Here is a 13318-nt window from a genome sequence, read left to right on the forward strand (position 1 = left end):
CAGCAACAGCCCCCGGAGAGCCCAAGGGGTAGTTGTTAAAACTGGGGAGAAAAAAAGAATGGTCGTGGATTACAGCCGGACCATCAATCGATACACGCAGCTCGACGCGTACCCCCTCCCACGCATACCTGATATGGTCAATCAGATTGCACAGTACCGGGTCTTCTCAACGGTAGACCTCAAATCCACCGACCACCAGCTCCCCATTCGTAAATCGGACCGTCCATACACGGCCTTCGAGGCAGACGGTCGTCTCTATCACTTCCTCAGGGTTCCCTTCAGCGTCACTAATGGGGTCTCAGTCTTCCAAAGGGAGGTGGACCGAATGGTCGACCGGTACGGTTTGTGGGCCACTTTCCCGTACCTAGACAACGTCACCATCTGCGGCCATGACCAGCAGGACCACGATACCAACCTTGCCAAATCTCATCGCCACTCTCCTAAACCTCACCTACAATAAGGAGAAGTGCGTGTTTGGCACGACCAGCTTAGCCATCCTCGGCTATATGGTCCAGAAAGGAGCTCTGGGGCCGATCCCGACCACATGCGCCCCCTCATGGAGCTCCCCCTTCCCCAAGGCCCTCAAACGCTGCCTGGGGTTCTTCTCATACTACGCCCAGTGGGTCCCAAACTATGCGGACAAGGCCCGCCCACTCATACAGTCCACCCACTTTCCCCTGACAGCCGAGGCTCAACAGATCTTCGCCCGTATCAGAGCCGATATCGCCAAGGCCGGGATGCACGCTGTGAACAAGACGCTGCCCTTTCAAGTAGAGAGCAGCGCATTAGACGTTGCCCTAGCTGCCACCCTCAATCAGGCAGGCAGACCCGTGGCATTCTTCTCCCGCACCCTTCATGCCTCAGAAATTCGGCACTCATTCATCGAAAATTGTTGAAGCTGTGCGGCATTGGAGGTATTACCTGGCCGGCAGGAGATTCACTCTCCTCACTGACCAATGGTCGGTAGCCTTCATGTTTAATAACACACAGCGGGGCAAGATCAAGAACGATAAGATCTTGAGGTGGAGGATCGAACTCTCCACCTATAATTACGAGATTTTGTATCGCCCCGGTAAGCTCAACGAGCCCCGAGACGCCCTATCCCGAGGTACATGTGCCAGCGCACAAGTAGACCGATTTCGGGCCCTGCACAACACCCTTTGTCACCCGGGAGTCACACGGTTATACCATTTTATCAAGGCCCGCAACCTGCCCTCCTCTGTCGAGGAAGTACGGACAATCATCAGGGACTGCCAGGTCTGAGCGGAGTGCAAGCCGCACTTCTACCGGCCGGACCATGCGCCTGGTGAAGGCCTCCCGCCCCTTTGAAACACCTCAGCGTGGATTTCCCCCTTTGAGCGCCCCTCCCCTCCACCGACCGTAACACGTATATTCTCAGTCTGGTCGATGAGTACTCCAGATTCCCCTTCGCCATCCCATGCCCCGACATGACGTCTGCCACCGTCATCAAAGCCCTAAACACTATCTTCGCTCTGTTCGGTTTCCCCGACTACATCCACAGTGACAGGGGATCCTCCTTCATGAGCGATGAGCTGCATCAGTTCCTGTTCAGCAGGGGTATCGCCTCCAGCAGGACGACCAGCTACAACCCCCGGGGAAACGGGCAGGTAGCGAGGGAGAAAGGGACGATATGGAGGGCCGTCCAACTGGCCCTACGGTCCAGGAACCTCCCAGCGTCCCGCTGGCAGGAGGCCCTCCCTGATGCACTACACTCCATTCAGTCACTACTGTGCACCGCCACTAACAATACACCCCATGAACGTCTCTTTGCGTTCCCCAGGAAGTCCACATCCAGGGTGCCGCTTCCGCCTTGGCTCGCAGCTACAGGACCCACCCTGTTCCGTAGGCACGTCCGACTCCACAAGGCAGACCCGTTGGTGGAGAGTGTGCAGCTGCTCCATGCGAACCCCCAGTATGCCTACGTGGCGTACCCCGACAGCCACCACGATACTGTCTCCCTCGGGGACCTGGCACCAGCAGCTTCCACACATACACACCCCTCCAGCCCGGCACCACCCTCCCCTCCCCCGGCGTTCCCAGCATCAACCCACCAGGACCATCCGTCCTTCCCCTGCCCACGCCCGAGGATGAAGAGGATTTTGGCACGTTCCTGCAGTCACCGAACATCAGGCCAGCATCAACATCGCCGCCACCACCGCGTCGCTCCCAGCGGAACATTAAGGCCCCGGGCCGGTTAAACCTCTAACTGGCCCACTGGACTTCAAAAGACATTTTTTTTTGCTCTCAAATATTGTAAATATATATTCATTGTTGTATATAGTTCTCCACCACCCCCGCCGGACTCAATTTTAACAGGGGGTGAATGTGGTAAACCACTGTTACACCTTTATTAGGTGATGTATGGTAGGACCTGTACTACAGGTTCACCGGTAGCCCCTGCCTGCTGGCTCTGCCCTGTAGGCATTGTATAAATATGCATTTCCTCATTTAGCAGCCATTTTGCCAGCTGCTGTGGGAGGCCACACATCTTCGAGCAATAAAGCCTCAGTTGTATCCAACTCTAGTCTTTGTGCAATTGATCGTGCATCATAATTTATTAACATAACACCTTAAACAAAACATTTTAAACGTGCTTGTTACGTGTCAAATGAGAGGTAGAGATGCAGCGGGAGTGTGTGTGTGTGTGAGAGAGAGACTGGGATAGAGAGAGAGAGAGAGAGAGACTGGGAGAGAGAGAGAGACTGGGGGAGAGAGAGAGAGACTGGGGGAGAGAGAGAGAGACTGGGGGAGAGAGAGACTGGGATAGAGAGAGAGAGAGAGAGAGAGACTGGGAGAGAGAGAGAGACTGGGGGAGAGAGAGAGGCCGGGGGAGAGAGAGAGAGAGACTGGGATAGAGAGAGAGAGAGAGAGAGACTGGGAGAGAGAGAGAGACTGGGATAGAGAGAGAGACTGGGAGAGAGAGAGAGAGACTGGGATAGAGAGAGAGAGAGAGAGAGAGAGAGACTGGGGGAGAGAGAGAGAGAGAGATGGGAGAGGGGGAGAGAGCGGATAGAGGAGAGAGAGGGAGAGAGAGAGAGACTGGGAGAAAGAGAGAGACTGGGAGAGAGAGAGAGAGACTGGGGGAGAGAGACTGGGAGAGAGAGATGAGATGGAGAGAGAGAGGAGAGTACTGGGGTGAGCGAGAGAGACTGGGGAGCGAGAGAGAGACTGGGGAGCGAGAGAGAGACTGGGGAGCGAGAGAGAGAGCCCCTGGGTGGGGATAGAGAGAGAGGGAAACTGGGAGAGAGAGACTGGGGGAGAGAGAGAGAGATGGGAGAGAGAGGGAGAGAGAGAGAGGGAGGGAGACTGGGAGAGAGAGAGAGACTGGGAGAGAGAGAGACTGGGAGAGAGAGAGAGACTGGGAGAGAGAGAGACTGGGATAGAGAGAGAGAGACTGGGGGAGAGAGAGGGAGACTGGGAGAGAGAGAGAGACTGGGATAGAGAGAGAGACTGGGATAGAGAGAGAGACTGGGGGGGGGAGAGAGAGAGAGAGAGAGACTGGGGGGAGAGAGAGAGAGAGAGAGAGAGACTGGGAGAGAGAGAGAGAGACTGGGGGGGAGAGAGAGACTGGGGGAGAGAGAGAGACTGGGGAGAGAGAGAGACTGGGAGAGAGAGAGAGAGACTGGGGGAGAGAGAGGGAGACTTGGAGAGAGAGAGAGACTGGGAGAGAGAGAGAGCGACGGGGGAGAGAGAGAGAGACTGGGAGAGAGAGAGAGCGACTGGGGGAGAGAGAGAGAGAGAGACTGGGATAGAGAGAGACTGGGAGAGAGAGAAAGACTGGGAGAGAGAGAGAGCGACTGGGGGAGAGAGAGAGAGAGACTGGGAGAGAGAGAGAGCGACTGGGGGAGAGAGAGGGAGAGAGAGAGAGACTGGGAGAGAGAGAGAGACTGGGAGAGAGAGAGAGAGACTGGGAGGAGAGAGAGAGAGAGAGAGAGACTGGGAGAGAGAGACTGGGAGAGAGAGAGAGACTGGGGGAGAGAGAGAGACTGGGGGGAGAGAGAGAGACTGGGGGAGAGAGAAAGAGAGAGAGAGAGAGAGACTGGGATAGAGAGAGAGACTGGGGGAGAGAGAGAGAGACTGGGAGAGAGAGAGAGAGAGAGAGACTGGGAGAGAGAGAGGGAGAGAGAGAGAGACTGGGATAGAGAGAGACTGGGAGGGAGAGAGAGACTGGGAGAGAGAGAGAGACTGGGAGAGAGAGAAAGAGAGAGAGAGAGAGAGAGAGACTGGGATAGAGAGAGACTGGGCGAGAGAGAGAGACTAGGAGAGAGAGAGAGACTGGGGGAGAGAGAGAGACTGGAATAGGGAGAGAGAGAGAGCGACTGGGGAGAGAGAGGGGGAGAGGTAGATTGAGAAACTGGGAGAGAGAGAGAGAGACTGGAATAGGGAGAGAGAGACTGGAATAGGGAGAGAGAGACTGGAAGAGAGAGAGAGAGACTGGAATAGGGAGAGAGAGACTGGGAGAGAGAGAGAGGGAGAGACTGGGATAGGGAGAGATAGACTGGGGGAGAGGTAGAGCGTGAGGAGAGACTGTCCCTATAACCCAGTAACCCCACCCAACACTAAGGGCAATTTTGGACACTAAGGGCAATTTTTCACGGCCAATCCACCTAACCTGCACATCTTTGGACTGTGGGAGGAAACCGGAGCACCCGGAGGAAACCCACGCACACACTGGGAGGATGTGCAGACTCCGCACAGACAGTGACCCAAGCCGGAATCGAACCTGGGACCCTGGAGCTGTGAAACAATTGTGCTATCCACAATGCTACCGTGCTGCCCTTAAGAACAAATTAATCTACACCCCATCATTCTACCGTAATCCATGTACCTATCCAATAGCCGCTTGAAGGTCCCTAACGTTTCCGACTCAACTACTTCCACAGGCAGTGCATTCCATGCCCCCACTACTCTCTGGGTAAAGAACCTACCTCTGACATCCCCCCTATATCTTCCACCATTCACCTTAAATTTATGTCCCCTTGTAATGGTGTGTTCCACCCGGGGAAAAAGTCTCTGACTGTCTACTCTATCTATTCCCCTGATCATCTTATAAACCTCTATCAAGTCGCCCCTCATCCTTCTCCGTTCTAATGAGAAAAGGCCGAGCACCCTCAACCTTTCCTCATAAGAGCTACTCTCCATTCCAGGCAACATCCTGGTAAATCTTCTTTGCACCTTTTCCAAAGCTTCCACATCCTTCCTAAAATGAGGTGACCAGAACTGCATACAGTACTCCAAATGTGGCCTGACCAAGGTTTTGTACAGCTGCATCATCACCTCACGGCTCTTAAATTCAATCCCTCTGTTAATGAACGCTAGCACACCATAAGCCTTCTTCACAGCTCTATCCACTTCAGTGGCAACTTTCAAAGATCTATGAACAAAGACCCCAAGATCTCTCTGCTCCTCCACATTGCCAAGAACCCTACCGTTAACCCTGCATTCCGCATTTATATTTGTCCTTCCAAAATGGACAACCTCACACTTTTCAGGGTTAAACTCCATCTGCCACTTCTCAGCCCAGCACTGCATTCTATCTATGTCTCTTTGCAGCCGACAACAGCCCTCCTCACTATCCACAACTCCACCAATCTTTGTATCATCTGCAAATTTACTGACCCACCATTCAACTCCCTCATCAAAGTCATTAATGAAAATCACGAACAGCAGAGGATCCTATTGCAGAGACTGTAATCCACAAGTTGACTGCGAAGAAGTCAGGCAGCCAACCAGCATTGGAAGCAAAGACTCATATATCTTTTGACATTCAGCATTATTATTTTCACCCCTTCTCCTCTCTGTCTTTGTCTGCCGTGTGTGTAGGTAGGGGTGAGGCAGTTGAAAGGGATAATTGGTTAACTTGTCATTGTTCAATTCCATTCACTGCATATTTCAGCATTAATCTTTTATAAATAAACAGTAATTGTGTTTCAATTTACAAACCTGTTGGCTGTAATTGGACTTCAGCCAAGGGCCAAACATTGCGGGAATATTTGTAAGAATAATTGGTTAATTCACTTGTGTTATGATTCCGGGGCACGTGGGATTGGCATTGACCACATACTTGATAGGAAACAAAGAAATGGCAGAGGAACTGAATAGTTACTTTACATCAGTCTTCATGGTGGAAGACACCAGTGGGATGCCAGATCTCCAGGAGAACCAGGGGGCAGAGGTGAGTTCAGTGACCATCACGAAGGAGAAGGTTCTGGGGAAACTGAAAGGTCTTAAGTTGGATAAATCAACTGGCCCAGATGGACTACACCCCAGGGTTCTAAAAGAGATAGCTGAGGATATTGTGGAGACACTGGTGGTGATCATTCAGGAATCACTCGAGGCAGGAAGGGTCCCAGAAGACAGGAAAGTGGCTAATGTAACACAGCTGTTTAAGAAGGGAGGGATGCCGAAGATGGGAAATTATAGGCCGGTTAGCCTGACTTTTTGGTAAGAGTTTAGAGTCCATTATTAAAGATGAGATTGCAGAGTATTTGGAAGTGCATGGTAAAATAGGACTGAGTCAGCCTGGCTTCGTCAAGGGGAGGTCATGTCTGTCAGATCTGTTAGAGTTCTTTGAGGAACTAACACAGAAGTTAAACAAAGAAGAACCAGTGGACGTGATTAATTTAGATTTCCAGAAGGCCTTTGACAAGGTGCCGTATAGGACACTGTTAAATAAGTTAAGAGCACATGGTGTTAAGGGCCTATGGCGTTAAGGGTAAGATCCTGGCATGGATAGAGAAATTGCAAAACAGATTATGGATAGGTGTGGAGGTCACAGGGTAGTTGTCATGGGTGACTTTAACTTTTCAAATATTGATTGGAACCTCTACAGTCGAACAGTTCGGATGGGGCAGTTTTTGTACAGTGTGTGCAGGAGGGTTTCCTGACACAATATGTGGATAGGCTGACAAGAGGGGGGGCCACATTGGATTTGGTACTGGGTAATGAACCGGGCCAAGTGTTAGATTTGTTTGTGGGAGAGCACTTTGGAGATAGTGACCACAGTTCGGTGTCTTTCACTATTGCAATGGAGAGGGATAGGGCCATACGGCAGGGCAAGGTTTATAATTGGGGGAGGGGTAATTACGATGCGATCAGGCAAGAATTAGGGAGCATAAGATGGGAACAGAAACTGTCAGGGAAAGGCACAAATGAAAAGTGGAGCTTGTTCAAGGAACAAATACTGTGTGTCCTTGATAGGTATGTCCCTGTCAGGCAGGGAGGAAATGGCTGTGTGAGGGAACCATGGTTCACAAAAGAGATTGAATGTCTTGTCAAGAGGAAAAAGGAAGAGTATGTAAGGATGAGAAAACAAGGTTCAATTGGGTCGCTTGAGGGTTACAAAGTAGCAAGGAATTACCTAAAATAAGGGCTTAGGAGAGCTAAGAGGGGGCATGAGTAGATGTTCTGAGGAAGGATGTATTAGAAATTTTGAAAAACCTGAGGGTCGACAGGTCCCCTGGGCCAGATGGGATATATCCAAGGATTCTTTGGGAGGCAAGGGATGAGATTGCAGAGCCTTTGGCTTTGATCTTTGGGTCTTCACTGTCCACGGGGATAGTGCCAGAGGACTGGAGAGTGGCGAATGTTGTTCCTCTGTTCAAGAAAGGGAATAGGAATGACCCTGGTAATTATAGGCCAGTTAGTCTTACTTCGGTGGTCGGTAAGTTAATGGAAAAGGTCCTGAAGGATAGGATTTATGACCATTTGGAAAGATGCAGCTTATTCTGGGATAGTCAACACGGATTCATGAAGGGTAAGTCTTGCCGCACAAATTTGATTGAATTCTTTGAGGAGGTAACTAAGTGTGCAGACGAAGGTAGAGCAGTTGATGTCATATACATGGATTTCAGTAAGGTGTTTGATAAGGTTTCCCATGGTTGGCTTATGAAGAAAGTAAGGAGGTGTGGGATAGAGGGAAATTTGGCCAATTGGATAAGTAACTAGCTATCGCATAGAAGACAGAGGGTGGTGGTGGATGGAAAATTTTCAGACTGGAGACCAGTTACCAGCGGTGTACCACAGGGATCAGTGCTGGGTCCTCTGTTATTTGTGATTTTTATCAATGACTTGGAGGAGGGGGCTGAAGGGTGGGTCAGTAAATTTGGTGATGACACCAAGATTGGTGGAGTAGTAGAAGAGTTGGAGGGCTGTTGTAGGCTGCAAAGAGACATTGATAGGATGCAGAGCTGGGCCGAAAATGGCAGATGGAGTTTAACCCTGAGAAACTAATGTGGCAGGGGGATGGGAACCGATGCAGGAAGTTGGAAGGTAGTAAAACAGGGACAGAAGCAAAAGGAAGTAAGGGGGAAAGTGTAAGGCAGAGAAGCCATAGTCAAAAATCTAAAAGGGCGACAGTACAAGGTACAGTGACTGAGGGGAGCACAGTGAATAGGCCCAGTAATAACAAAAGGAATAAAACTGGAAATGTTAAGATTCAAAACAGAGGTAAAAAAACCAACATAAGTGAACTTTACCTGAATGCTCGTAGTATTCGGAATAAAGTAAATGAGTTGATGGCACAAATCATCGTAAATGACTATGATTTAGTGGCCATTACTGAAACATGGTCATAAAGGATGGTCACGACTGGGAGTTAAATATCCGAGGGTATCAAACTATTTGGAAGGACAGAGTGGATGGTAAGGGAGGTGGTGTTGCTTTGTTATTTAAGTATGACATCCGGGCAATAGTAAGGGATGACATCGGTGCTATGGAGGATAAGGTTGAATCCATTTGGGTGGAAATCAGGAATAGTAAGACGAAAAAGTCACTGATAGGAGTAGTCTATCGGCCACCAAATAGTAATGATATGGTGGGGCAGGCAATAAACAAAGAAATAACTGATGCATGTAGAAATGGTACAGCAGTTATCATGGGGGATTTTAATCTACATGTCGATTGGTTTAACCTGGTCGGTCAAGGCAACCTTGAGGAGGAGTTTATAGAATGTATCCGCGATAGTTTCCTAGAACAGTATGTAATGGAACCTACGAGGGAACAAGCGGTCCTAGATCTTGTCCTGTGTAATGAGACAGGATTGATTCATGATCTCATAGTTAGGGATCCTCTCGGAAGGAGCGATCACAATATGGTGGAATTTAAAATACAGATGGAGGGTGAGAAAGTAAAATCAAATACTGGTGTTTTGTGTTTAAACAAAGGAGATTACAAGGGGATGAGAGAAGAACTAGCTAAGGTAGACTGGGAGCTAAGACTTTATGGTGGAACAGTTGAGGAACAGTGGAGAACCTTCCAAGCGATTTTTCACAGTGCTCAGCAAAGGTTTATACCAACAAAAAGGAAGGACGGAAGAAAGAGGGAAAATCGACCGTGGATATCTAAGGAAATAAGGGAGAGTATCAAATTGAAGGAAAAAGCATATAAAGTGGCAAAGATTGCTGGGAGATTAGAGGACTGGGAAATCTTTAGGGGGCAACAGAAAGCTACTAAAAAAGCTATAAAGAAGAGTAAGATAGAGTATGAGAGTAAACTTGCTCAGAATATAAAAACAGACAGTAAACGTTTTTACAAATATATAAGACAAAAAAGAGTAGCTAAGGTAAATATTGGTCCTTTAGAGGATGAGAAGGGAGTTTTAATAATGGGAAATGAGGAAATGGCTGAGGAACTGAACAGGTTTTTTGGGTCGGTCTTCACAGTGGAAGACACAAATAACATGCCAGCGACTGATAGAAACGAGGCTATGACAGGTGATGACCTTGAGAGGATTGTTATCACTAAGGAGGGAGTGATGGGCAAGCTAATGGGGCTAAAGGTAGACAAGTCTCCTGGCCCTGATGGAATGCATCCCAGAGTGCTAAAAGAGATGGCTAGGGAAATTGCAGATGCACTAGTGATAATTTACCGAAATTCACTAGACTCTGGGGTGGTCCCGGTGGATTGGAAATTAGCAAACGTGACGCCACTATTTAAAAAAGGAAGTAGGCAGAAAGCAGGAAATTATAGGCCAGTGAGCTTAACTTCGGTAGTAGGGAAGATGCTGGAATCTATCATCAAGGAAGAAATTGCGAGGCATCTAGATAGAAATTGTCCCATTGGGCAGACGCAGCATGGGTTCGTAAAGGGCAGGTCATGCCTAACTAATTTAGTGGAATTTTTTGAGGACATTACCAGTGCAGTAGATAACGGGGAGCCGATGGATGTGGTATATCTGGATTTCCAGAAAGCCTTTGACAAGGTGCCACACAAAAGGTTGCTGCATAAGATAAAGATGCATGGCATTAAGGGTAAAATAGTAGCATGGATAGAGGATTGGTTAATTAATAGAAAGCAAAGAGTTGGGATAAATGGGTGTTTCTCTGGTTGGCAATCAGTAGCTAGTGGTGTCCCTCAGGGATCCGTGTTGGGCCCACAATTGTTCACAATTTACATAGATGATTTGGAGTTGGGGACCAAGGGCAATGTGTCCAAGTTTGCAGATGACACTAAGATGAGTGGTAAAGCGAAAAGTGCAGAGGATACTGGAAGTCTGCAGAGGGATTTGGATAGGTTAAGTGAATGGGCTAGGGTCTGGCAGAAGGAATACAATGTTGACAAATGTGAGGTTATCCATTTTGGTAGGAATAACAGCAAACGGGATTATTATTTAAACGATAAAATATTAAAGCATGCCGCTGTTCAGAGAGACTTGGGTGTGCTAGTGCATGAGTCACAGAATGTTGGTTTACAAGTGCAACAGGTGATTAAGAAGGCAAATGGAATTTTGTCCTTCATTGCTAGAGGGATGGAGTTTAAGACTAGGGAGGTTATGTTGCAATTGTATAAGGTGTTAGTGCGGCCACACCTGGAGTATTGTGTTCAGTTTTGGTCTCCTTACTTGAGAAAGGACGTACTGGCGCTGGAGGGTGTGCAGAGGAGATTCACTAGGTTAATCCCAGAGCTGAAGGGGTTGGATTATGAGGAGAGGTTGAGTAGACTGGGACTGTATTCGTTGGAATTTAGAAGGATGAGGGGGGATCTTATAGAAACATTTAAAATTATGAAGGGAATAGATAGGATAGATGCGGGCAGGTTGTTTCCACTGGCGGGTGACAGCAGAACTAGGGGACATAGCCTCAAAATAAGGGGAAGTAGATTTAGGACTGAGTTTAGGAGGAACTTCTTCATCCAAAGGGTTGTGAATCTATGGAATTCCTTGCCCAGTGAAGCAGTTGAGGCTCCTTCATTAAATGTTTTTAAGATAAAGATAGATAGTTTTTTGAAGAATAAAGGGATTAAGGGTTATGGTGTTCGGGCCGGAAAGTGGAGCTGAGTCCACAAAAGATCAGCCATGATCTAATTGAATGGCGGAGCAGGCTCGAGGGGCCAGATGGCCTACTCCTGCTCCTAGTTCTTATGTTCTTAAGTGTGAGGTGATTCATTTTGGTAGAAAAAATTTGAATGCGGGTTACAGTGTCAACGGCAGGGTTCTGAGGAATGTGGAGGAACAGAGAGATCCATGTCCATAGATCTCTGAAGGTTGCCACTCAAGTCGATGGAGGCGTGAAGTAGGCCTATAGTGTGTTAGCGTTTATTAACAGGGGGCTTGAGTTTAAGAGCCGCGGGGTTATGCTGCAACTGTACATGACCCTGGTGAGACCATATTTGGAGCATTGTATGCAGTTCTGGTCACCTCACTATAGGAAAGATGTGGAAGCATTGGAAAGGGTGCAAAGGAGATTTACCAGGATGCTGCCTGGTTTGGAGGGTAGGTCTTATGAGGAAAGGTTGAGGGAGCTAGGGCTTTTCTCTTTGGAGCGGAGGAGGAAGAGAGGCGACTTAATAGAGGTTTATAAGATGATGAGGGGGGATTGATAGAGTGGACGTTCAGAGACTATTTCCTCGGGTGGGTGTAACTGTTACAAGGGAGCATAACTATAAGGTTCAAGGTAGGAGATATAGGGGGGATGTCTGAGGTAGGTTCTTTACTCAGAGAATGGTTATGGCGTGGAATGGACTGCCTGCTGTGATTGTGGAGTCGAACACTTTAGGAACTTTCAAGCGGTTATTGGATAGGCACATGGAGCACACCAGAATGACAGGGAGTGGGATAGCTTGATCTTGGTTTTGGACAATGCTCGGCACAACATCGAAGGCCGAAGGGCCTGTTCTGTGCTGTACTGTTCAATGTTCTGTGTAGAATTGGCCAACTGGCAAAAGGCAGAGAATGGGGATAAAGGGGTCTTTTTCAGGACAGCAACCTGAAGGTGTGCCTCAGGAGTCTGTGCTGGGACCACAATATTTCACAATATGCATTAATGATCCAGATAGAAGAAGTAACTTAAGGCACTGTTGCTAAGTTTGCAGATGATACAAAGATCTGTAGAGGGACAGGTAGTATTGAGGAAGCAGGCAGGGTTTCTGCTTCAGGAGGGATAGAGAGGGAGGTAGAAGGGGTGGAGGAGTTGCATTACTCGTCAGAGATGATATCACAGCTGTGATTAAGGAGGGCACGATGGAAGATTCGAGCACTGAGGCAATATGGGTGGAGCTGAGAAATAGGAAGGGTGCAGTAACATTGTTGGGACTTTACTACAGGCCTCCCAAAAGCGAGCATAAAGTAGAGGTACAAATATGCAGACAGATTATAGAAAAACGTAGGAGCAATAGGGTGGTTGTGATGGGAGATTTTAACTTCCCCAACATTGAATGGGTTTCGTGTAGTGTTGGGGGTGTAGATGGAGCAGAGTTTGTAAGGAGCATCCAGGAGAGTTTTTTGGAGCAGTGTGTAAATAGTCCAACTCGGGAAGGGGCCATACTGGACCTGGTATTGGGGAATGATCCCGGCCAGGTGGTTGATGTTTCAGTCGGTGATTACTTTGGGAATAGCGATCACAATTCCGTAAGTTTTAGAATACTCATGGACAAGGACAAGAGGTGTCCGAAAGGAAGAGTACTAAATTGGGGAAAGGCAGAGTATAACAAAATTCGGCAGGAGCTAGGGAATGTGGATTGGGAGCAGCTGTTTAAGGGTAAATCCACATTTGAAATGTGGAAGTCTTTTAAGGAAAGGTTGATTAGAGTGCAGGACAGACATGTTCCTGTGAAAATGAAAGATAGAAATGGCAAGATTAGGGAACCATGGATGACGGGTGAAATTGTGAGACTAGCTAAAATGAAAAAGGAAGCATACATAGGATCGAGGCAACTGAAAACTAATGAAGCTTTGGAGGAATATCGGGAAAGTAGGACGAATCTCAAATGCGGAATAAAGAGGGCTAAAAGGGGTCATGAAATATCTTTGGCTAACAGGGTTAAGGAAAATCCCAAAGCATTTTATTCGTATGTAAGGAGC

The sequence above is a fragment of the Scyliorhinus canicula genome, chromosome 21 (assembly GCF_902713615.1).
Source record: "Scyliorhinus canicula chromosome 21, sScyCan1.1, whole genome shotgun sequence".
Classification (NCBI taxonomy): domain Eukaryota; kingdom Metazoa; phylum Chordata; class Chondrichthyes; order Carcharhiniformes; family Scyliorhinidae; genus Scyliorhinus; species Scyliorhinus canicula.